Here is a 22,714-nt window from a genome sequence, read left to right on the forward strand (position 1 = left end):
TGACTTTCTTAAAGCAGCCTGACCAAGATTCAGATGCTACAGTCCATTTTCACAGGCCATGCTTAACTCAGCCTGGGAGATGTACATACTCAGTCTGTAAAGATAAGGCTTTCTGCAAGGTTTGGTTTGACCCAAGGTATCTGATTATCCATTGGGGGACTCAGAAAAGCAATAGAAACACCAAAAGCCAAGACCAAGAATCAATACTTTTAATCTCAAATGGTATAATAACTCAACAAAGTTCATCTTGATTTGTCTTGTTCACATTTTCTGAAGAAAGTGGGAATAAAACCCCAAAATGCAGAGCAGTAGACGTGGAGCCATACTTTTCATATTTTAGCTTCTTCCAGCTTAGGATATTGCCACAATTACATTTTGCCTTTATCTCCTTGGGTGGAAGCACATAATCCCACATATATATTCCCAATCTCCCCAACGAAGGATTGATTTAGATCAAGTCCACCCCCATAGTAATCCTAGTCTTGCCCCAGAATGATCTTGGCATTGGCACTCAAGTTGTATTCTACTTTCATAATCTTCCTTACCAGGGGTTTCCCATTCATTCATGTTTCAGCAACCCCTGAGACTGATTCCAAGTGGCACAGATATCCACTGGAGTAAGAGGAGATTCAGTCACCTGGAAAGTAACCTCCTCTCCCCCAGCTGTCAAACTATACTGTCCAACTCTACCCCTGAAGAGGAGGATCTCCTTGGCCAAAGCTTGAGTGGTGTAGGAGAACACAGAGTAGCCATGGGGCAATTCTGAGTAGGTCTACAAGCACACAGTGAAGCTCTACAGCTATTTGTTCTGTAGTGGAATCAGAGTCACATAGGAATCAGCTGTTGGTTTTGAGAAAAGGAACTTACTCTGGAGGCCTGTGGATAAAGAATTGTGTGAAGAAAGAGTTGCCCTATGTTTTTTTCCATGTTGCTCTCCATGGAGTGTTGGATTCAGAATAATAAAATATAAACTTCTTGAGGGCAGGGACAGTTATTTTTTTTAATTTTGGTAGATGTCTTATCCAGGACACTGACTTACAAATAGTGTTCAGTAAAAGTTCAATTCAGTCAAATGGAAACTAGTCTGGGACACATACATATGTAGATTATTGGGTCAATGACTATTAGTCAATGAAGAAATAATAGTCTAACTCTTGTAATAATAATGCAATATTCACAACCACAGTGGTTATGAATATGCTGGTATATTTGTGAATCACAAAATGTAACAGTCTCTCTACATGGAGGATAGAACCAAAGCCTTTATTCAAATACCATAAAACCAAGTCTCAGAAACAGAAAGCCAAAGTCATTATGGTAACTACAAAGTTGGTGCACATGGTCAATGCAGCAAACACCCACATTCCCAATTCTTCACAACAGAACAGGCTCCCTCAAGCAGGGATCCTCCTCTCTCACTCACAGTAGGTCCTCAGCCTGGTTTTTGGAAGTTCTCAGCAGAAATTCCCGAAGGAAAGGTCTCACCAGAAGAAAGATTTCAGCAGAAGCTCAACCCTCCAGATGTGCGCTCTCTCTCTCTCTCTCTCACCTTGAAACAAGGTGCTAAGTATCTCCTTACTTGACAATACAAAGAGTCATGGAAGATCTTCAGATTCTATTAACATTACAACTCTAGCTGAATAATGAACAAAAGATCCCAGGTTACTGTGAATGTGATAATGGGGTTTACTTTACATATGAATTTATCATTTACTAATTTCACAACTTATGGTCTACTACCTCCCCTCCCCCACCTCCAATGTAATTCCACGGAAGATGGGGAATATCAGAACACTATAGATACCCAAAATCACAGTAATAGAAGAAAGAGGTTGGTAATTATTGGAACAGTTCTATAGCAAAGAGACAAAGGGTGAGATGGGGGGCTAGAAATGTCCAACTGCTTGGGTTTGATTGAAGAACCAGACAAAGCCTATTATTTCTTCATTGGTCAAGGCTGCCCACAGGAGGATCTTCTTGGGTCCAGGAGTAAAAGTTAAGTGGGACTAGAAGGGCAATGTTGATGATCTGCATAGACAGAGAGAGATGGTTTGGAGGCAGGTACATTTGGAATTGAGTCAGTCAGTCAACAAACATTCATTAAGTGCCTACTATGTTCTATCTAGGTATTCTTTTAAATGCTGGTGAGACAAAGAAAGGCAAAATCAATAAATTTCTGCCTTCAGTATCTCTAATGGCAGAGGCAACATGCAAACAATTAACCTTTCACAAGATATTAGCAGGATAAAATGAATATAGTCAACAGACAATACTGGGTGACAGAGGTAAATTGGATGGCCATATAGAGTTATTATCCAGAAATGAGTGGTCTGTGAGTAAGGCTACTCTCTAAATCTAGATTCTAAGTCCCCACTTGACCAGTCCTTCTAATATATAGCTTGTACTTCACATTCACATTTATAATAAATTAACTTTAGTTACATTCAGCATCTGCCCAGATAATCTGGTTTCTGTGAATAATTTACTTCTTAGAAAAATGAGAGAAGAAGGAGATTATGTTCTAGAGTTTGTAGCTAGCCTAATAAAGAGCCCCAAATCCTCAGCAATTGAAAGTAGAAGAGACAATGAAGACAGGGAGTGAGCCCCTTGTGAGATCATAGAGGAAAGGACAGAAGAAGGCATTAAAGCTCTTCCATGGGAAGATGTGATTGGGACAGGGATGCTAGACAGTCAGGAGGCAATCACTCTAACCCTCTGGAGAGCTATAGAACTTTATAGAACTATAGTGTAACTTCACATAGCAGATAGGGATTTAATTAGATAAGGCTCTCCTATAGCTAAGTGGAATAGAGTATACAATGCTGGGCTTGGAGTAAGGAACACTCATCTTTCTGAGTTCAAACCTGGTATCAGACACTTAGTAGCTGTGTGACCCTGGATAAGTCACTTAATCCTCATCTCAGGTTCTCATCTGTAAAATGAGAAAGAAATGGCATACCACTCTAGTACTTTTACCAAGAAAACCCCAAATTAGGTCAAAAAGAGTCAGATATTACTAAAAACAAGTGAACAACAAACTCATATGGAATGATTTATGATATCTCCTTCTGGTAAAGGCCCTAAATTACTTCTCTTTCCACCAACATTGGCAAGATCAGGCCTTCCAACTTTAGGACACCTTTATTTTTTTCTAGCCTAGTTTCTTTCTGTTCTCATGCAAATCAGTTTTCCATCATGTGCCTGTCTTAGCCCCCATTCCCTGGCCTGCTAAGGGAGCCAAATCCAGCAAGCTCATTTTCTCCCTTTCTGGACCATAGATCCTGAGAAGGTGATGAAGAGCAGGGCCCATCTCCTCTTCCTCATGAGGTTTCCAAGGACAATAACTAGTCTAAATTCAGAAGTGGTAGACAAGTCAATTGAAACATCTCTGGGCTTTGGTTTCCTCATCTGCAAAATGAATTGAATGAATTATTGCCATTGTCTTATTTGATCCTCAGAAACCCCCACAGACAGAGCTCAGGTCTGTGAACTGAACCCAGGTCTTTCTTAACTCAAAGTTTGTTGTTTTTGTTTGTTTCTTTGTTTGCTCTTTCTAATTTACTATGTTACCACTCTAAATTACCTTCCAATTATAAAATTTGAATGACTGGAAAGATAAAATTACCAGACATGGCACCAGCAGAGAATAGCTAAGTGTTCAACTTTAATTCAGCAACAGGAGAGAAACACTTGGACTGTAATAAATATTGTTTGGCTATGTGAAGGAGGTAGCATTTGTGATGAGTATTTGAGGATGAGTCCGATTTTAAAAGGTGAAGACTAGGGAAAGGAGATTCCAGATCAAAGAGAACACTATGAGCAAAAATGGAAGCTGGAATAAGATTTGAATGTCCAGGGGACACTGATGGTATTGATTTAATGAAAACAAATAGGGGGTGGAGAGCAAATAATAATAAGGTTGTATGTATAGGGCAGGGTCGAACTGAAGAGGCCTTCAAGAGTCATGCTGTGGGGTTTGAAATTCTGTAGAAGGAAATCATAAGCTATTATATGTTCTTAATTGGTAGAAATTATATGTTAAACATATTTTAAGACTACTTGTTTGGCAGCTGATACAGGATGGTTTGGAGTAGGGAATTGATGGAGGCAGTAAAACCACTTAACCAGCTGTTCCTGTATTCAGTTTGCTAGGTGATGAAGGTCTGGATTTAGGCTGTATAACTGAGAATAGAGAGAAATAAGAAATCTGAGAAATTTTTCTAGGGAAGAAATGATTGCTTTATGAAATATCAGATATAAGAGGGTGGGTTTATAAATGATTGATTAGACCCTTATTTATTCCAATCAGTATTAATCACTTTGATATCATTCCATAGGGGTGGTGATTATAAGTTCTGTATATTGGGCCTGAGAGTTATGACCTGCAAATTGTGACCTGCTTAATCACAGGAAGCATAGTAGAGGACCTACACCATTGTTTTTCCTTGATATGGTGACCAAGCTCAGCATGATAGAAATGTCTCAGTGACATGAAATGTCCCCAGCTATTTTTGTTGTCCTATGTCACTCATCATTCCACTATTGCCCGACAATGGGGAGATGGCCATGAGCATTTGGTCAGCAATTGACTTTGTTTGCCAGCCTGTGGCCTGCCTTTCTATCAGCCCATCAACCCACATAGATGTTTTGACATCTATATATCAGCCTAGCCCATGGACGGGCTCCTTAGCTCAGTAGGACATCCTGAAAAGTCAACAGGTCTGTCAAGGTCTGCTCATCAACTCGTCAACCAATGGAAATCTGTTTTTTGTGTAGACCCTTTTGGAAGGTCAAGGGCAAGGTTTACTAACCAATTAAATTCTACATTTTATTTACTTCATCTGTATTGTCTGAGTATCAAGAACTATAAAATTAAGGCTCTGGAGGAGGGGGGCTTCTGAGATTGTAATGAAACCCACTTCATTAGAGGAAGCCATGGACCCTTTAATAAAGTTCTCAGGGCTCTGCCTCAGTTTCTTTTATCATAGGTTGGATAATTTTGGCCCCCACACCATGGTGATCCAGATAGGACAATGATGTGTCTCTCCTTGTCACCCCCACCCCCCACATATACCTTTTAAGGCTGGCCCCTTCAAGGGACCCAGATGAATTTTTGCTCATGGCTCCCCCATAGAGACTGACCCTGAGAGGTTGGACTCCCCTCGCTGTCCAGACTCAAATTCTCCGAGTCTGAGGTTAGTCTTTTCAAGATGTGTGGGTCTACCTTAGTTTACCTCCTAAAATTCTTTCCCTCAAATAAGTTCCTCAATTGGGCTTAGAAGGCTTATAGGTAAGTCTCTTTTTATTATAGGGACTCATGGCTGAGAGGGATTTATAAGCTCTGGAGGACTTAAATGAATTATGTACAAAAAAAATCATGTAGCTCCAATTTTAAATCTTAAAGCAGAAATTAATGTGTTTATTTCCTCCGCTTTTCTTATTCACATTTTATTAAGTAGGCAAAACTAGGGAGATTCAATCAGCATCGAAAGGTCTAGTTCCTCATTATTAGCCAGCTAATTGACAGCTAGGAGAACTTCCTTTTGTCAAAGCAAAAAACAGGGTGCTGTTTTTTCCCCTTTAAAACCTTTTAACAAAGAGTAATTAAATCATATTTGTCATTAGTAGACCAATCTCTCAAACTGATTCATGGGGACTCCAGCAGTGGTTCATAGTGGGCTGAAGGACCCATCTTGAAGACCCCAACACCCATTCTTGGATGAGTGGGACTTGGAGGAAGGATTCCCCACTCAGATCCTCTGACATCACCTTGAGGGAGCAATAATTCTGATCAGACCCAATAGCCTTAGCAGAGAGATTCCTCACCTCAATGGTAGGTTGTCAAGGCATGTAATGGCCCTGGAAATAATCCTACTCTCTTCTGACCTGAGAAAATGGTTCATTTTAGCTTTACAGATATCAGGAAAGGAGAAGGTGCCCTTTCAGTTAGAAAAGAAGGCTTCTGAGGACAGAAAGTCATCATTTGGTCTTTGGCCTTATGATTTTGCTTTAGTTTGTAAGAAAAGCTGGTATAAATTTTGCTTAATATTTACTCATAAAGGACCCCAGGGTCTTAGTTGTTCAGCCTTAGGACCCTAGAGGTTAAACCCCAAAATTAAAATGGGAAGAATTGGAAAACTTGCCAAAACAAATCCCCAAATATTTGAGTGCCTGTATAGGAAAGAACTCCCATCAGAATGATCTCAGATGGGTTATAAATTGTTTTATAGACATCTTAAGTGGGGAACTTCTTAGAAAGTATCAAAGAAGCTGCACTCAGAAATTTAGTCCAATTCTCTTAGAAGTTCCTGAGAGAATTACTACTCCTGGGTGCAGATGGCTACATGTGAGATATGGTCAGACATAAACGTTCAGACAGGATGCCCATTAAGCAAGTTTTTGATAGCCTGGGACAATGGTGGGCTCCCTCCAGCATGAAATGGTCAAGGACAGAGCTGTCAAATTGAGTAAGATCTAATTCAAGGAAAAAAAGGACTCAGAAAGTTGTTTTGCTTAATATGAAACTTTTGATTAATCTGCCCTTAGAAATTTGTGGAATTTTGTTGAACAATCTCACAAAACTAATTTAGAACAAATGAACTATTCATATTGCTAAATTCTTCATCTTCACAATATTTGAAACTTGTCCATTTTAATCTCAGTTTTCCTTTCTGTGAATATATTTTGGGAAAAAGTCTAGAGGAATACAACTTTTCTTTAAGTGGAAACTAGAGAGGAAGGTTTTGCTAAAGTACACTTATTTCTGTATGAATTTTAAAATTAGATTTTGGGGGGGGCTAAAAATTTCAAAGAAAAAAACAAAATCCATAAATAAGAGATTAAGGACTGGAGAAAAATTTGTAACACTAGAAAGCAGATCAGCTTGGAAGCTGTAATTTCTCTTTTCCCACATTAGAGAAACTAAGGTGAATTAGGGGACATATCCACTGCTCCTTAAATAGCCCATTTGTGTAAGTGTCTGTTCTGTCTATGCTACGCTATCTGTATTTTGTGCTGACTCATAGCCAACAGGTGTTTTGCCTAGGTATTTTATTTTGGCATGATCAACCAAAAGAAACAGGCTGTAAAAGTAAACTTTCAAAATAATCTCAAAAAGAAGAAAAAAATTATCTTTTTTTCTCTTCCAAATTCTGACCATGTCAGAGACTGCTGAGATAAAAGACAGACACAAAATTAAATTTGAAATAAAGGCACAAAAACTGATTGAAAACCAAATGATTAATTTCTTTCATTTCTAAAACTATAATTTGGATGTTTTATGAAGTATTTGATGAGCCTTTGGGGCACTAGCAATGTAAAATCTGATGAAACAAAAAATTCACAGAGCAGTTAATCCATAAAAGGAGAACTCTAAAATGACTTACTAGGTCATTTGGAGGCTTACATCAACACTGACAAATTTTCTTCTGTCCTGGAGGAAAAAAAAGCAGATGCAAATAGAAGACGAGACTCTGCCATTGGGTTACTACTAGTCTTACCTTTGACATAGGTAACAATTTTGACCTATAGTAGTGGCCTATTAGAAATGGGGAGAATCTCATAATTCCACAATGGTAATGATGATAGCTCAATTTCTCATTTTTAAGAAAAACTCTTAAATATAATTTTTAACCACTAAAAATACTCAAATATACAAATTAAGGAATAAACATCACCAGAAATCTGTAGTATTTTTAAAGGAAAATAATAGGGTTTAACAGACAACTAAAAACAATATTTTTATCTCAAGTTGGAGACAGTATATATCCTTGATTTAAAGCTATAGTTTGAATTTTAAGAACTGTTTAACCATGAAATCTGTTCATGAGACATTCAATAAAATAGAAACTCAGAGAAGCATTTAGGAAAATAATACAGGAGAAATTAAAGTCCTCTGAGTTTAAATAATTCCATAACTTAGAATTTTTAAAATGCCAAACCCTAAAAAAATGCAGTTTTAGTTAGCCAATTTCTAAGTCTGAAGTTTTGGAGTATCAATCTGTGAAATTAGTTTAATTTTAGTATAGAATAAAAGTATAGTTAAAAACTGTATTTAAAATTGGAATGTTTATTGCAGGAATGAATTTTTATTATTAGAAGGCAGATAAAGGGAATTTTAGGCCATCTTCAGAAGAGAATAAATGTGTTTAGAATGGAGTTCATTTACCTGTCTATTGTTTACTCCTTTTAAACAATCAACCTGAATGCACCAAGAAAGTCTTGATTGGGACTCCCAGATTAAAGGGAATCCCAAAGTGCTCCCAGAAAAGGAAAAGTTTCTTTTGAGATCAGGAAGTAACTGAAGGTAATTGAAATTTTATAATACTTCTGTAGTTCAAATCAATTGTTTAGGTAAATTAAACCACATTGTGTTGAAATCAGTGGACATCAAAATAAGTTCAATATGGTAATTTGGTAGAACTATAATTAGTAAGGTTATAATAAGTTAGAGTAGGAAAGCAGAAGAGATGCACTTAGCTTTGAGTGTAGTAAAAGTAGGTAGTCTAAATCTAGAAATTATTATGATATGAATCAACAGATACTTCTAATTGTCGACATTTGAGTGAGATAAATTTTATAGATCATAAAAGTAATACTCAGCTTTACTATAAAAAGTTGGTGAAATTGATACAATAGTTGGTTTAAACATCAAAGAATTTGCATAAATATACTGGTATATATTAATCAAAAGTATTGTTGTATAATTTACTAATTAGAACCCTATGACAGTCACAATTGCACCTCAACAGTTGTAGTCTCATCATCACTTTTCCACATGGGATGATTTTGAAGAATTAAAGCATAAGCTGAATGATAACAGTAGACCTTAAAAGTTGAAATTTGGGCAGTTAATAATCCTTGTGAAAGTTAAGATTTTAAAATTATTACAACTAGTAATTATTACCACTTTTAATGTAAGTGAACTCAAAGTTAAATTAGTGAAGTAAGGGTTTCTGCTAATTTGAACCACGAAGGAATGAAAGTAGATAGTAATAAAAACTTCTTGTTGTAAAAGGGTTAGCAAAGACCCTTTAAGGTACCAATATCTGTAACTAAATAATAGTTGGTCATTGTCAAGTGAACTCCTTTGTGAAATAGCTGGATGAAAGATTTTCCAGAATTAAAGAAGTTACCTTTGATGAGATATGTGACTTCTTCTCTGATGTCATCAATGGGGAACTAGGTAGGACCTTATAAACATTGTAGTGGTACTCAAAAAAGTGAAGGTGGGTATATTTGACTATTGGGCTCTAAGGATCTGGGAAAGCCTTAAGAACCAAAAATTTCAGTATTGCAATTAATTGACTATGTGTAGTAAAAACTTAGGTTGAAGAATAAAACAAAATTCAGTGGAGCAATCATTAAGTATGCACCATTGGAAAATAAAGATTTAAGCAAGTAGAAGAAAGTAAGAGAAATATTGGCTGTTAATGAGACAGTTTCAAAGGGTTTTATAAAATGAAAGAAAAGATGACAGTTTAGCAGATAAAAGTATAACCAAGTAGGAATGAGAGAAGAATGGGTAGAAAGTTTAAGGAAAGTTGGAGTCTGTTTTCACTGAGCCAGTGTGAGTGCAGGGTTTGACAGTAAGGAGTTCGGTTTTGAAAAAGGAGATCTGATTCTGCTGAAATAAAAAAAAAATTGATTTGATGAATTTTAAAGCAATTTTTAAAGCAAAAAATCACTTTTGACAGTGATTAAGTAGAAAATTTGACAAATGTATATTAATTAACTGGTTGATATGGAAAGGATTATTTCTTTGCTCTGGTTTAAACAGTTATAATAAAGGATGAGTAATTTAAAGGAATTGATTTGGCTCTTTGGATGGTTCAAAGAAATAAAGAAGCAGTAATGGGTGCTAGGAAGGTCACCATGAATTTTTAACATAAGTCAATTGAAAAATAATTAAAATAATTGCCACTAGTAATTATAGCTTAAAAATTTGGTTTTAAAGCTACATTGTAATTCTAGTATATTAGAGGTTTTAATCAGTCTTTAGGGGATAATAAATATTTGCACCAGGGTTGTTGGGAGAAGGATGATTTCTGAAGTGCTTAGCATGGTGCTTGGCTTGTGCAGGAATTCAATTCAGCATAGATAAATCTCCTAATTAGCATGAAATATCAACAAATTTGTTGATATTACTCAGGAATTCAAATTCTAACTGAAAAGTCATAGACTAAACATTTTAAAACACTTATGAAAACAGGCCTTTGAAATTCCTTAAAGTCTTCATTTAAGACCTAGAAAAGGCCTGGCATGTGATGTATTTTACTATATAAACTATTATTATGTGAAAATACCAGGGGTTCCCCAATTGATAAGCGGTCAAAGGATATGAACAGCCAGCTTTCCAATGAAGAAATCAAAGCAATGTATAGCTCATCACCCACTGGATCAACTAAAATGATTGAAGGGGAAAGAGACAAACATTGGAGGAGATATGGAAAAATTAGGATATAATTCATTGTTGGTAGAATTGTGAATTGATCCAAGCATTTTGGAGAGCAATCTGGAATTATGCCCAAAGAATTATTAAACTACCTACACCATCTTACTCAGCAATACCACTACTATTTCTATTTCCAAAGATAATTAGGGAACAAGGAAAATAGACTGAACATTCTAAAATGTTTATAGAAATGCTCTTTGTGGTAGCAAGGAACTGAAAACTGCAGAAATGACCATCAAGTGAGGAATGCTGAATAATTATGGTATATAATTGTGATGGAATACTACTGTTGTAAGAAATGATCAGCTCAATGATCTTCGAAAAACAGTGAAAGACTTATGCAAAATAACAAAGAGTAAAAATGAGCAGAACCAAGAGAACACTGTATATGGTAACAGCAATATTGTTTCAAGAACAACTTTGAGAAAATAAGTTATTTTAACTATTATAAATACCTAAATTAACTATAAAGGACATATGAAGAAAGATGCTATCTATATCCAGAGAAAGAACTGATAAATAGAAGCATATATGAAATAATTCTACACACATACTCTGTGTATAACTATATATAAAAATATAAAACTATATTACATATATATATATATATATACATATATATTTGTGTCTAATGGTGGCCATCTCAGGGAGGGGGGAAGGATAAAAAATTTACTTGATAACTTAGATTTATATTTAAAAGGCATAGCAAGTTGTACATAGTAAATTTGTAGTTTCATATGCAATCATCATTTTATTATACTATGTTATGGAAATGCTGTTTTATTCCATAAATAAAATAAAATAAATATATATGTTTAAATGAAAGGCAAAAAAAAAACTCAGGGGTAATAAGATAAATGACTTTCTATGAGTTTAATTTAAAATACATTCAACTAAATTAATATTACCTACTATATTTTGTTTTAATAAATTAGAAAATAATAATAACTCACCTTTGAGAGAAGAGAGTGGCACAGTCCCCTTCCAAGTTATTTGATTGTGAATTATGAGGTTTATATAGCTCTGTTGACAGAGTATTGCAAAACTCTGCAGCATTGCCATTTGAGGAACTAGGACTTCTCCCAATCAAAATGTAGAAATGTACACAATAAGATGATTTGGAGGATCATGAAATTGTATCTTGAATCCAACTATTTCCTGTGTGAGTAAACTTGTGTTACTATATATGGATATAATTCCTGACACTTGTTAAGACAATAGCATCCTATCCACTATAATGACACGGAGCTGAAGAAGTGGAAACAGCAGTATAAGGCTAAACAGGTCTCTTAGGTCTAGTCAACTAAGGAAGGTAATCCCCTCCTCCCCAGAGCTTCTATCACCAAGTATATTTTTTAGTTCAGAAGCGTAGTCATTGTGGCACACAAGGAATGGTTAATTCAATTAAGCAAGGGTGGGTTGCTCCAGGGACCACCCCAGTGGCAATGTGTATAACAGCTGCTTGTCCAACTTGTGTAGTGTTTAATTAGCTTGCATTTCAAGTCATATGTGCTGGTGGCCATCTGTTAGCTTGCACCCCTTCTTAAACAATTAAGAGAGAAATGCAGCCCTTGACTAGAGTTGGACTATTATTCAGTTATAAAGCCACAGGTCCCTCTGATACCACAGCTTTCACCAAGGAAACTTGTACCCAGGTATAAATCACTTGCCTACATGGACTCTGATGGAGTGGAGGGTCTAATCTCATTATATTCTAGGGATAGACTTATGCTCTTCCTTTGGTTTTATCTGAGGACCAAAGGGGGTATGATGGTTGTGAACTGCAAATTGTAAATTCACTTGCTTAATCATAAGAAACTAACTAGCCTCTGCCCTTATTTTCCCTTGTTGTGGTGACCAAGCCCAGTGTGATGGAAGAATTCAATATGACTCCACCCTTACTGGGGCAAAATGGGGTTTCACCAACAGAAATGGCTGTGCATCATTTCACTTCTTTTAATCTCAGCTTTCTCATCTATAAAATGCGATTAATAGTAAGATCTACCTCCTAGGATCATGATAAGTATCAAATATATGTAAAATATATGTAAAGTCATTTTGTGAATATTCAAGGACTTTACAAATTCTAATTGACACAAGAGGGAAATGGAGACAGGTTGGGAAGGAGACAACAAATTTAGTTAGAAACCATGGTAGAAAATTCAAGAAGTGCTCTCCTTAGGCAAATAGAAATATCCTGGAATGCAGGTAGAATTCAAAACTGGGGACTTAGTTGAAACCAGGAAGAGGATGAATTATTAATCAAGAGACTAAAGGTAGAGAAAGAAGTGTGAAGGTGCAAAAACAAACTTGAGAGAGGTGCATGAGGTTAGAGAGTAGAAAAAAGGATTCAACCAAAGAGAAAAAAATTATAATACTTATACTACTACTGCTGCTAAGAATAATTATTTCATTAGTATGAGAATTATCATTTATACTTCTATATAGCTCTTTTACTTTTACAAAGTACTTCCTCAGAAAAAATTCTGGGAGGTAGGAAATATAAGCATTATTAACTGCACTTTTTGTAGATGAGACGATTGAGGTTCTGGAAGCTTAAGCAATTTGTCTACTATGGTCAGACATCTAGAAAATATTAGCACCAGGACTTGAGCCCAGGTCATAGAATAGAATGTGCTGAGCACAGTGCTTTGCAATTGTCATTCAATCATTCATGTCCAATTCTTTCTGATTCTATGGACCATAGCACACCAATGCTGTTCATGGGGTTTTCTTGGAAAAGATATTAGAATGTTTTGCCTTTTCCTTCTCCAGTGGATTTTTTGCACTTAGTACACAATCAACATTTTTTCAGTTGAATTGAAGAAATCTAATTGATATCTAAGTGTCACCATATACTTCTACAGATAAGGGGACTAAGGCCCAGAAAGGTGAAAGGATTTGCTCTATGTCTTTCAAACAATTGATAAAAATCATCCTAATAGTGGAAGCATTTGGATCTGGGATCAGAGGACCTGGGCTCCAACCCCACCCCTGATGTTTACCACTTCTGTCACTTTGGACAAATCACTAACCTCCCAAGGCCTTGGTTTCTTCCTCTATAAAATAAGGGGGTCATACCAGTTGTCCTGGTCAGGCCACCCTAGGATTAAGACCCCCAGCTTGAGCTATGGCTGGGGGTGGCTCCTAGAGTGCTGTGCTGGCCCCTACCTGCTGGCCTGCCGGGCTCTCCTCAGCAGGAGGTTAGCTTCTCTGTGTCATTTTGTGTGTTCTGCAGCTCCAAAGTTTGTCTAGAGTAATTTTTTTTACATGAATTGGAGGTGGTGGGAACTGGAGTGGTGAGGAAGTCCTGTTTCTACTCCACCATCTTGACTCTGCCCCTGTGGTATTCTTGGTAAATATATGTTATACCTTTGCTTAAGTACTACAGTGACAGGGAGCATACTATTTTATAAGACAGCATATTATCTCATTTGAACTCATTTGGATTATTAATTATTTTTCATATTGAACAAAAATCTGTTTCCTTGTCATTTTCACTAGTTGTTTCTTGTTCTGTCCTTTGGAACAATACAGGATAAACCTAATAATCTTTTTATACATAGTGCTCTTTAAAATATTGAAGAAAATGTATTAGTCCCCTGATCAATCTTCTCTTCTTAAATATAAATTTCCCTGTTTAATTTAACCTCATTAGGCTTCTGAGGATTCCAGAAACCCTTCCATAATGGAAATGGGAATTTGAAGATCTTTCCTGCCACTTGAGAGGCTTAAGTGAATTTGAGGACCTTCCCTGATTTGAAAATATGCTCTCTCCCCAAATAGGCTGAATGTAGTCACATGGAGCCTCTGGTGAGAGGCTGTTTTTCAAGAATGCCTACATCTTGTTGCTTTGTGATTGGGCAGTGGGTCACAAGGGTTGTGATGTTCTCTGACTTGGATAAGGCTGTATATGCCCTGATGTGAGGTTTTGTTTTGGGGTTCACTCATGGGAAGAATTGTGTTATTGGGCCATATCAGATTCTGGCCAGCTGTTGAGCCCTCTGGTTTCGAAAACCCAGATGTTGGTGCTTCTCTCTCTGGTAACTAACTAGGTATGGATGTAATGGTCAGACAGCTGGAAGCCCTGTCTCTATTTTTTTGTCTGCTTGTAACTTCTGTTTGTATTCTCTGAAGTTCAGGGTGCTGACTTTTCCCCCTGAAGTAGCTAAATGATATATGCTTGATTAAAGTAAGATTGTTAGCCCCTTTTTGAGCTGCTTTCCTTTAGAAAAGCAGATCAAAGAACTTGTGCTAGCAGCCATCGTGGGTATGCTAGGGTGCTTGCTGCTACACCTTCCTGTCTGATTTAAAAGTTGTCTAAGATTATATGAAAAAAAATACTCTAAATCACTACTGATCAGAGAAAAAAAGAAATTAAAACAGCTCTGAGTACTGCCCCACACCTATCAGAGGGGTTAGTGTGACAAAAAGGAAAATGCTGGATGTTTAAGGGGATATGAGAAAACTGGGACTCTAATGCACTGTTGGTGGAGTTGTGAACTGATCCAACTATTCTGGAGAGCAATTTGGAACTATGTCCAAAGGTAAGGGTTGGAAACTTCTGGTCTTGAGGCCACATGTGACCCTCTAGGTCCTCAAGTGCAGCCCTTTGACTGAATCCAGACTCTACAGAACAAATCTCCTTAATAAAACAATTTGTTCTGTTAAACTTGGACTCAGCCAAAGGGCTGAACTTGAGGACTAGGGATTTTGTTCTGTAAACTTTTTATTCAGTCAAAGGGCTGTACTTGACATCCTAGATGGTCACATGTAGCCTCAAGGCTGCAGATTCCCCATCCCTGCCCAAAGGGCTTTAAAACTGTGAATATCCTTTGATCCAGCAATACCACTGATAGTTCTATATCCTAAAAACATCCAAAAAAGAGAAAATGACCTATTTATACAAAAATATTTATAGCAGCTCTTTTTGTGGTGGCTAAAAATTGGAAATAAAAGGGATGCCCATTAATTGGGGAATGGCTAAACAAGGTGTAGTATACGCTTGTAATGGAATATTATTGTACTATAAGAAAAGTGAACAGAACTAGGAGAGCATTGCACACAGTAACAGCAATAATGCTTGATGAAGAATTGTGAATGACTTAGCTATTCTCAGCAATACAATGATCCAAGACCCCAATGTACTAATGTTGGAGCACACTATTTATCTCTGGAGGAAAAAAATGATATTGATAGAATACAGACTGAATCATGCTATTTTTCACTTTCTTTTTTTCATTTTTTCTTATTCTTCTTGCACAATGACTAATATGGAAATGTTTCACATAATTGCACATATACAACCTATATCTGATTTATTACCATCTCAAGGAGGGGAATAGGAAGGAACAGAATTTGGAACTCAGAGATTTAAATAAAAATGTTAAAATGCTTGTTAAAAAAAGAGATTTCATAGCCATCTCAGCCTTCATCAACCACCTTCCTGATCAGTCAGCAGCCATCAAAGTCATGACAAGAACTTCCACCAGCAAAAAGATTGTGACTTGCTGAAGGTTCAGGTGATGGTTAAGTAGTTTTTAGGAATACAGTGTTTTTAATTAAGGTGTGTAGATTTTTTTAGACATAATTCTATTATAAACCTAATAGATTAAAATATAGTGTAAACATAACATATGGACTGAGAAATAAAAAATTATGTGACACACTTTATTTGATATTCACTTTATTGCTATGGTCCAGAAGTGAAATCACAATATATTCAAGGTATGCCTGTATTACCCTGAGGTTCCAGTTCTAGGAATATGCCAAAAGCAAGTCACTGTTGGAGGCTCAGTATACACCAAAATATTTACAGCAAGACTTTTTTATGTTAAAAAACTGGAAACAAAGTATGTTCCCAGTGATTGGGAAATAGTTAAACAAATTGTGGTATATGAATGTAATGAAATATTACTGTGCTATAAGAAGAAATAAAATTTATGAATACAATGACAAATGGAAAGATGTATATGAGCTGATTTAAACTGAAATAAACATAACTTCAAAATCAATATACATGACTACAAAAATTTAAATGGAAAACACAACCACAAAATAATCAAAGCTGGATATTATAAAATTTTAAAGCATAACCTTGAAATCCAAAGGGAATTATGAGAAGACATCTCTACCACCTCCTTTTGTCAGGATCCATGAGTGTGGAAAATTACATATAATGTTAACTTTAAAAAAAATGTATTGATTGATTTAGTTAATTTTTTCTCTTCCTCTTTTAGAAAACATTCTTTGTTAAAACTAATGGCTTTCTGGGAAAGGAGAAAGGAGGAACACAAGGAGAAAAGTAAGTGATAAAAATCAAAAGATTAATAAAAATCTATTTCTAAAAATATAAATTATTTGAGAGATTTTCCTTTCTTGGGAATCTTGAAGGTCAGATTTTGAATACCATGAAGACTCTTGCCAATTATAGGTCCCACTAAGGAACCTCAGTGATTCTCATGCTCCAGAACAATTTCTAAATGGAGGAACCATTAAGGTATTGTGAACTATGGGATTAATTTCTGGCTTCACTGATCCTCTAGGATACCTTTGGTGGCAGCAGGGGAGGAGGGGTGTCATAGAGTGGTCATTAATGTGATTCAATGGGGTGTCAACTCCTTAACGTGAATTTACACCTATCTCTTCCCGTGGGAAACCTCTCTACATCTCCTAGTTTCTTCTGCTGTCAAGAATAATAACAAAAGCTAGAATTTGTTTAATTCCTTAAGGTTTGTAAAGTGCTTTTTCAAATGTCTTATTTGTATAAAGGTATAAAAACTTCACAAAAAATGCAGAAAAAGCAAAAATATTAAATGTATCATTTTACAGATTACAATTCAAGAAAAATTATATTCCATAAAAGGCTGTGGAAACATAAACTAAAAATTAATCAGAAACCAAAAAAAAAATCTAATCCTAAAAAATAAATGGGTCAAAGAACAAATCATAGTAACAATCAATAATTTCATGAAAGAGCATGACAATGATGAGACAACCTAGCAACATTTGTGGAATGTAGCCAAAGGAGTACTTAGGGAAAATTTTATGTCTCTAAATGAGTACATCAATAAAGGAGAGAAAGAGCAAATCAATGAATTGGGCATGAAATTTTAAAACAAGGAACCTAGAGAAAGAACAAGTTAAAAATTCCCAATTAAACACCAAAATGGAAATCCTGAAAATAAAAGAAGGGATTAATAAAATTGAAAGTACAAAAATGAATAAATAAAACTAGCAACTACTTTTATGAAAACAATAATTTAAAAATAATTTGATTTTTAAAAAAGAAAACTGAATTACCAGTATAAAAAATCAAATGTGTCAATGCACCACCAATGAAGATGAAATTAAAACAATCATCAGGAATAATTTTCCCCAATTATATGCCCAAAACTCTAACAATCTCAGTAAAATGGATGAATATTTACAAAAATAAATTGCCTAGATTAACAAAAGGGAAAGTGGAATACTTAATTCTATTTTAGAAAAAGAACTTGAACAAATCATCAGTAAGCACCCCCCCCAAAAAAAAAGAAATCTTCTGGACCAAATGGATTCACAAGGGAATTCTCATATCCTAGAACCAGATGATAAAAGAGAAATGAAAAGAATCCACCAACCACCACCTGAAAGATGTCCCCAGATGAAAACTACCAGGAATAATATTGTATAAACAAAAGAAAATAAAATGGAGGAAAACACACAGTAATAGTAACTGTGAATGTGAATGGTATGAATTCAACTGTAAAACAGAATTAGATACCAGAATTAATTAGAAAGTAGAATCCAATAATATAATGTTTACAAGAAACATGCTTGAAACAGAGAGATACAGAACTGAAATAATGGGCTGGAGCAGAATTTATTATGCTGCAGCTGAAGTAAAAAAAGCCAGGTGTAGCAATCATGATATCAGACAAAGAAAAATTTAAACTAATACAATTTATCCTTTTAGGGATGAGCAGGGAAACTACATCTTGCTAAAAGGAGCCATAGAGAATGAAGTACTATCAACATTAAATATATATGTACTAAATGACATAGCATTCAAATCCTTAAAGGGGAAGTTAAATTAATAACAGGCAGAAATAGACAGTAAAAGTATATTAGTGGGGGACCTGTACTTTCCCTTCTCAGAAAGAGATAAATCTAATTATAAAATCGATGAGAAGTCAAGGAGATAAATAGAATCTTAGGAAATTTAGATATGATAGCCCTCTGGAGAAAATCAAATGGGAATTTTAAAAGAATATACATTTTTCTCAGTTGCATGTGGCACATTCACAAAAATTGACCCTGTATTAGGGTATAAAAACTTCACAACCAAATGCAGAAAAACAGAAATATTAAATGAACTTTTTAGACCATTATGAAATAAAAATGTCATTCAATAAAGAGCCATGAAATCATAGATAAAAAAGCTAATAGGAAACTAAATGATCTAATCCTAAAGAATGAGTGGGCCAAAGCGTAAATCATAAAAAATTTAAAAATAATTTATTTCAATTAAAGAGAATGACAACCATAAGAAAACATTCTAAAATTTATGGGATAGGGGCATCTAGGTGATGTAGTTAGGAGAGCACTGGCCCTGGAGGCAGGAGAACCTGAGTTCAAATCTGCCTCAGACACTTAACACTTACTAACTGTATGAACTGCGGCAAGTCACTTAACCCCAATTGCCCTGTCCTTCCCCCTCCAAAAAGGAAACAAAAAAAATTATGGGGTGCAATCAAAGTAGTACTTAGGGTAAAATTTATATTTCTAAATAAACACATCAACAGAAGAAGGAAAAATCAGATCAAAGAATTGGACTACAACAAAAAAGAAAAAAAAACAATTTAAAATTCCCAATAAAATACTAAAATTAAAATACTGAATTTTTTTTGGAGGGGGGAAGGCAGGACAATTGGGATTAAGGGACTTGCCCAAAGTCACAAAGCTAGTAAGTGTTAAGTGTCTGAGGCCAGATTTGAATTCAGGTCCTCCTGACTCCAGGGCCAGTGCTCTCCTCACTGAACCACCTAGCTGCCCCTTGTCCTGAATAATAAAGAAGAGATTAATAAAAGTGAAAGTTTAAAAATTGAGCTAGTAAATAAAACTAGGTTCTTTTTTGTGAAAACAATAGATAAACCCCCAGTTAAATTAATTAAAAATAAAGAAAAACAATTTACCAGTATCAATTATGGAAAGTGTGAATGTTCCACTAACAAGAATGAAAGGAATTATATTGTCTAATTATATGCCAGTAAAACTGATGATCTAAGTGAAATGGATGAATATTATATATGTATATATGCATATGTATATATGTCTCTATCTATCTATCTATCTGCTGCTTAATTTAACAGAAGGGAAAGTAGAATACATAAATAATCCTATCTGACAAAAATAAATTGAATAAATGAGTCACCTAAGGAAACAATCCTAAGAATCAGATGAATTCACAAGTGAATTCTACCAAACATTTAAGGAATTCCAATACTCTATAGACTATTTAAAAAAAAACAAATAAATAAGTAGTCATAATAAATTCCTTATATGACCCAAATATAATTGGGTCAAACTAAACCAGGGAGAGAAAAAACAGAGAAAGAAAACTCTAGACCAGTTTCTTAAACCATATCAACATAAAAAATTGATATAAAATACTAGCAAGGATATTACAGCAGTATATCACAAAGATCTTATACTAGGACTAGGTGGGATTTATACCAAGAATGCAGGACTGGTTTAATATTAGGAAGACTATCAGCATAATTGATCACATCAATAATAAAAACAACAAAGGCATATGATTATATTAACAGATACAGAAATAACCTTTAAAAATACAACACCCATCCTTATTAAAAATACTAGAAATAGGAATCAGTGGAGCCTTTCTTCACTTATAAGTAGTATTTATCTAAAATCAGGAGCAAGTATTATCTGTAATGATTATAAACTTAAAGTTTTCTCAATAAGATCAAGAGTGAAGCCAGAATGCCCATTACCACCGCTATTATTCAGTATTTACTAAAAATAGTAATAAGAAAAAGTAATTGAAGCAATAAAAATAAGCAATAAAGAAACAAAATTGTTACTCTTTTAAGATTATATGATGGTATGTATAGAGCATCCGAGAGAATCAACTGAAAAACTAGTTGAAACAACTTCAGCCAAGTTGTTGTAAACAATGCACCTACATAAATCATAAGCATTTCTTTATACTACCAATAAAACACAGCAGGAAAAGATAGAAAGAGAAATTCCATTTAAAACAACTGCAGATAATATAAAAATATTTGGGAGTCTACCTGCCAAGACAAACCCAGGAATTATATGAACAAAATTATAAAACATTTTTCACTCAAAGACAGATCTAAACAACTGAAGAAATATTATTGCTCATGGGTAGGCTGAGCCAATACTATCTGGAACAACCTACCTATTCAATTCCATCCCAATCAAATTTCCAAAAAAGTAGAGCTAGAAAATCAATAACAAAATTCATCTGGAAGAACAAATGGTTAAGAATATCAAGGGAATTAATAAAAGAAAAAATGCAGCAAGGCAGCCTAGCAGTACCAGATGTGGCCTAGCCATTCCAGATCTTAAATTATATTGTAAAGCAGAAATCATAAAAACCACTTGGTACTGGCTAAGAAGTAGAGAGGTATATCAGTGGAATAGGTTAGGTGCACAAGACATAGTAGTCAATGATTATGGCAATTTACTGATTACTAAACCCTGAGACTCCAGCTTTGGGATAAGAACTCACTATCTGAGAAGAACTGCTGGGAAAACTGGAAAACACTATGGGAGAAAATGGGCATAAACCAATATTTGACACCACATGCCAAAATAAAGTACAAATACGTACACAATTTATATATAAAGGCTGATACTATACACAAATTAGGGGAGCAAGGAATAGTTTATCTGTCAGATTTGTGGAGAATGGAGGAATTTATGACCAAACAAGAGATAGAGAATATTATAAAATGCAAAATGGATAATTTTGATTACATTAAATTGAAAAGTTTTTGTAGAAACAATGCCAATGCAACCAAGATCAGGAGGGAAGCAGAAAACTGGGAAATAATTTTTACAACTGGTGTCTCTGATAAAGGCCTCATTTCTAAAATACATAGAGAACTGAGTCAAATTTATAGGAATACAAGTAAATCTCCAATTGATAAATGGTCAAAGGATATTAGCAGATATTTTTCAGAGAAAGAATCTATGTATAGTCATATGAAAAAATGCACTAAATCACTATTGATTAGAGAGGTGTAAATCAAAACAACTCTGAGGTACCATATTACACCTATCAGATTTGTTAACATGACAAAACAGGAAAATGATAAATGTTGGAGAAAATGTGGGAAAATTGGAACACATTGTTGGTGGAGCTGTGAGCTGATCCAACCATTCTGGAGAGCAATTTGGAACTATGCCCAAAGGGCTGTAAAAATGTGCATACCATTTGATTCAGCAATACTGCTTCTAGGGCTGTATCCCAAATGGGAAAGGACCCACATGTACAAAAAATATTTATAACAGCTCTCTTTGTGGTGTCCAAGAACTGGAAATCGAGGGGATGCTCATCAAATGAGGAATAACTGAACAAATTGTGGTATATTAGTGTAATGGAATACTATTATGCTATAAGAAATGATGAACAGGCAGACCAGAAAAACCTGGAAAGATTTATATGAACTGATGCTGAATGAAGTGAGCAGAACCAGAACACTGTATATAATAACAGTCATAGTCTGCAATGAGTAATTTTGATAGACTTAGCCCTTCTCAGCAATGCCAGGACCTAAAATATTCCCAAAGAACTCGCGATGGAAAATACCATCCACATCCAGAAAAAGAACTATAGAGTCTAAATTCAGAGTGAAGCAGACAATTTTCTTTTTTTGTTTTGTTCATTATTTTCTTTCTCATGGTTTTTCCCATTCATTATATTTCTTCTATAAAACATGATTAATGTGAAAATATGTTTAAGTTTAATAGGAATGTATGTGTAAAGCCTATATCAGATTATGGGGCCATCTTGAGAAGGAGGTGAGAGGGAGGGGAAAAAATTTAAAACTTATGGAAGTAAATGTTAAAAACTAAAAATAAATAAATTTAATACTATATTACACAGTAATAATAATGAAAACAATCTTGCGCCACCTGAAAAATAGAGTGATGGATCAGTAGAATAGATTACGTACACAATATATAACAATAAATGACCATAGTGGTCTAGTATTTGATAAA

The 22,714-nt window shown here is 35.1% G+C and overlaps 1 long non-coding RNA gene across 1 annotated transcript; it reads right to left on the reverse strand.

The window, feature by feature from the left end:
- Window positions 1-756: 756 nt before the first annotated feature.
- On the reverse strand, window positions 757-11,953 carry LOC138141931 (uncharacterized). The gene is made up of 3 exons (XR_011163305.1): window positions 11,407-11,953; window positions 7,386-7,432; window positions 757-2,028 (listed from the first exon to the last, which is right to left on the reverse strand). It is a non-coding gene; the product is annotated as an uncharacterized lncRNA (long non-coding RNA).
- Between the last annotated feature and the right edge of the window lie 10,761 nt (window positions 11,954-22,714).

This window comes from Petaurus breviceps, unplaced genomic scaffold (assembly GCF_028583685.1).
Source record: "Petaurus breviceps papuanus isolate PSGF00001 unplaced genomic scaffold, PetGlider_PUasm1.0 90510, whole genome shotgun sequence".
Taxonomy (NCBI): Eukaryota; Metazoa; Chordata; class Mammalia; order Diprotodontia; family Petauridae; genus Petaurus; species Petaurus breviceps.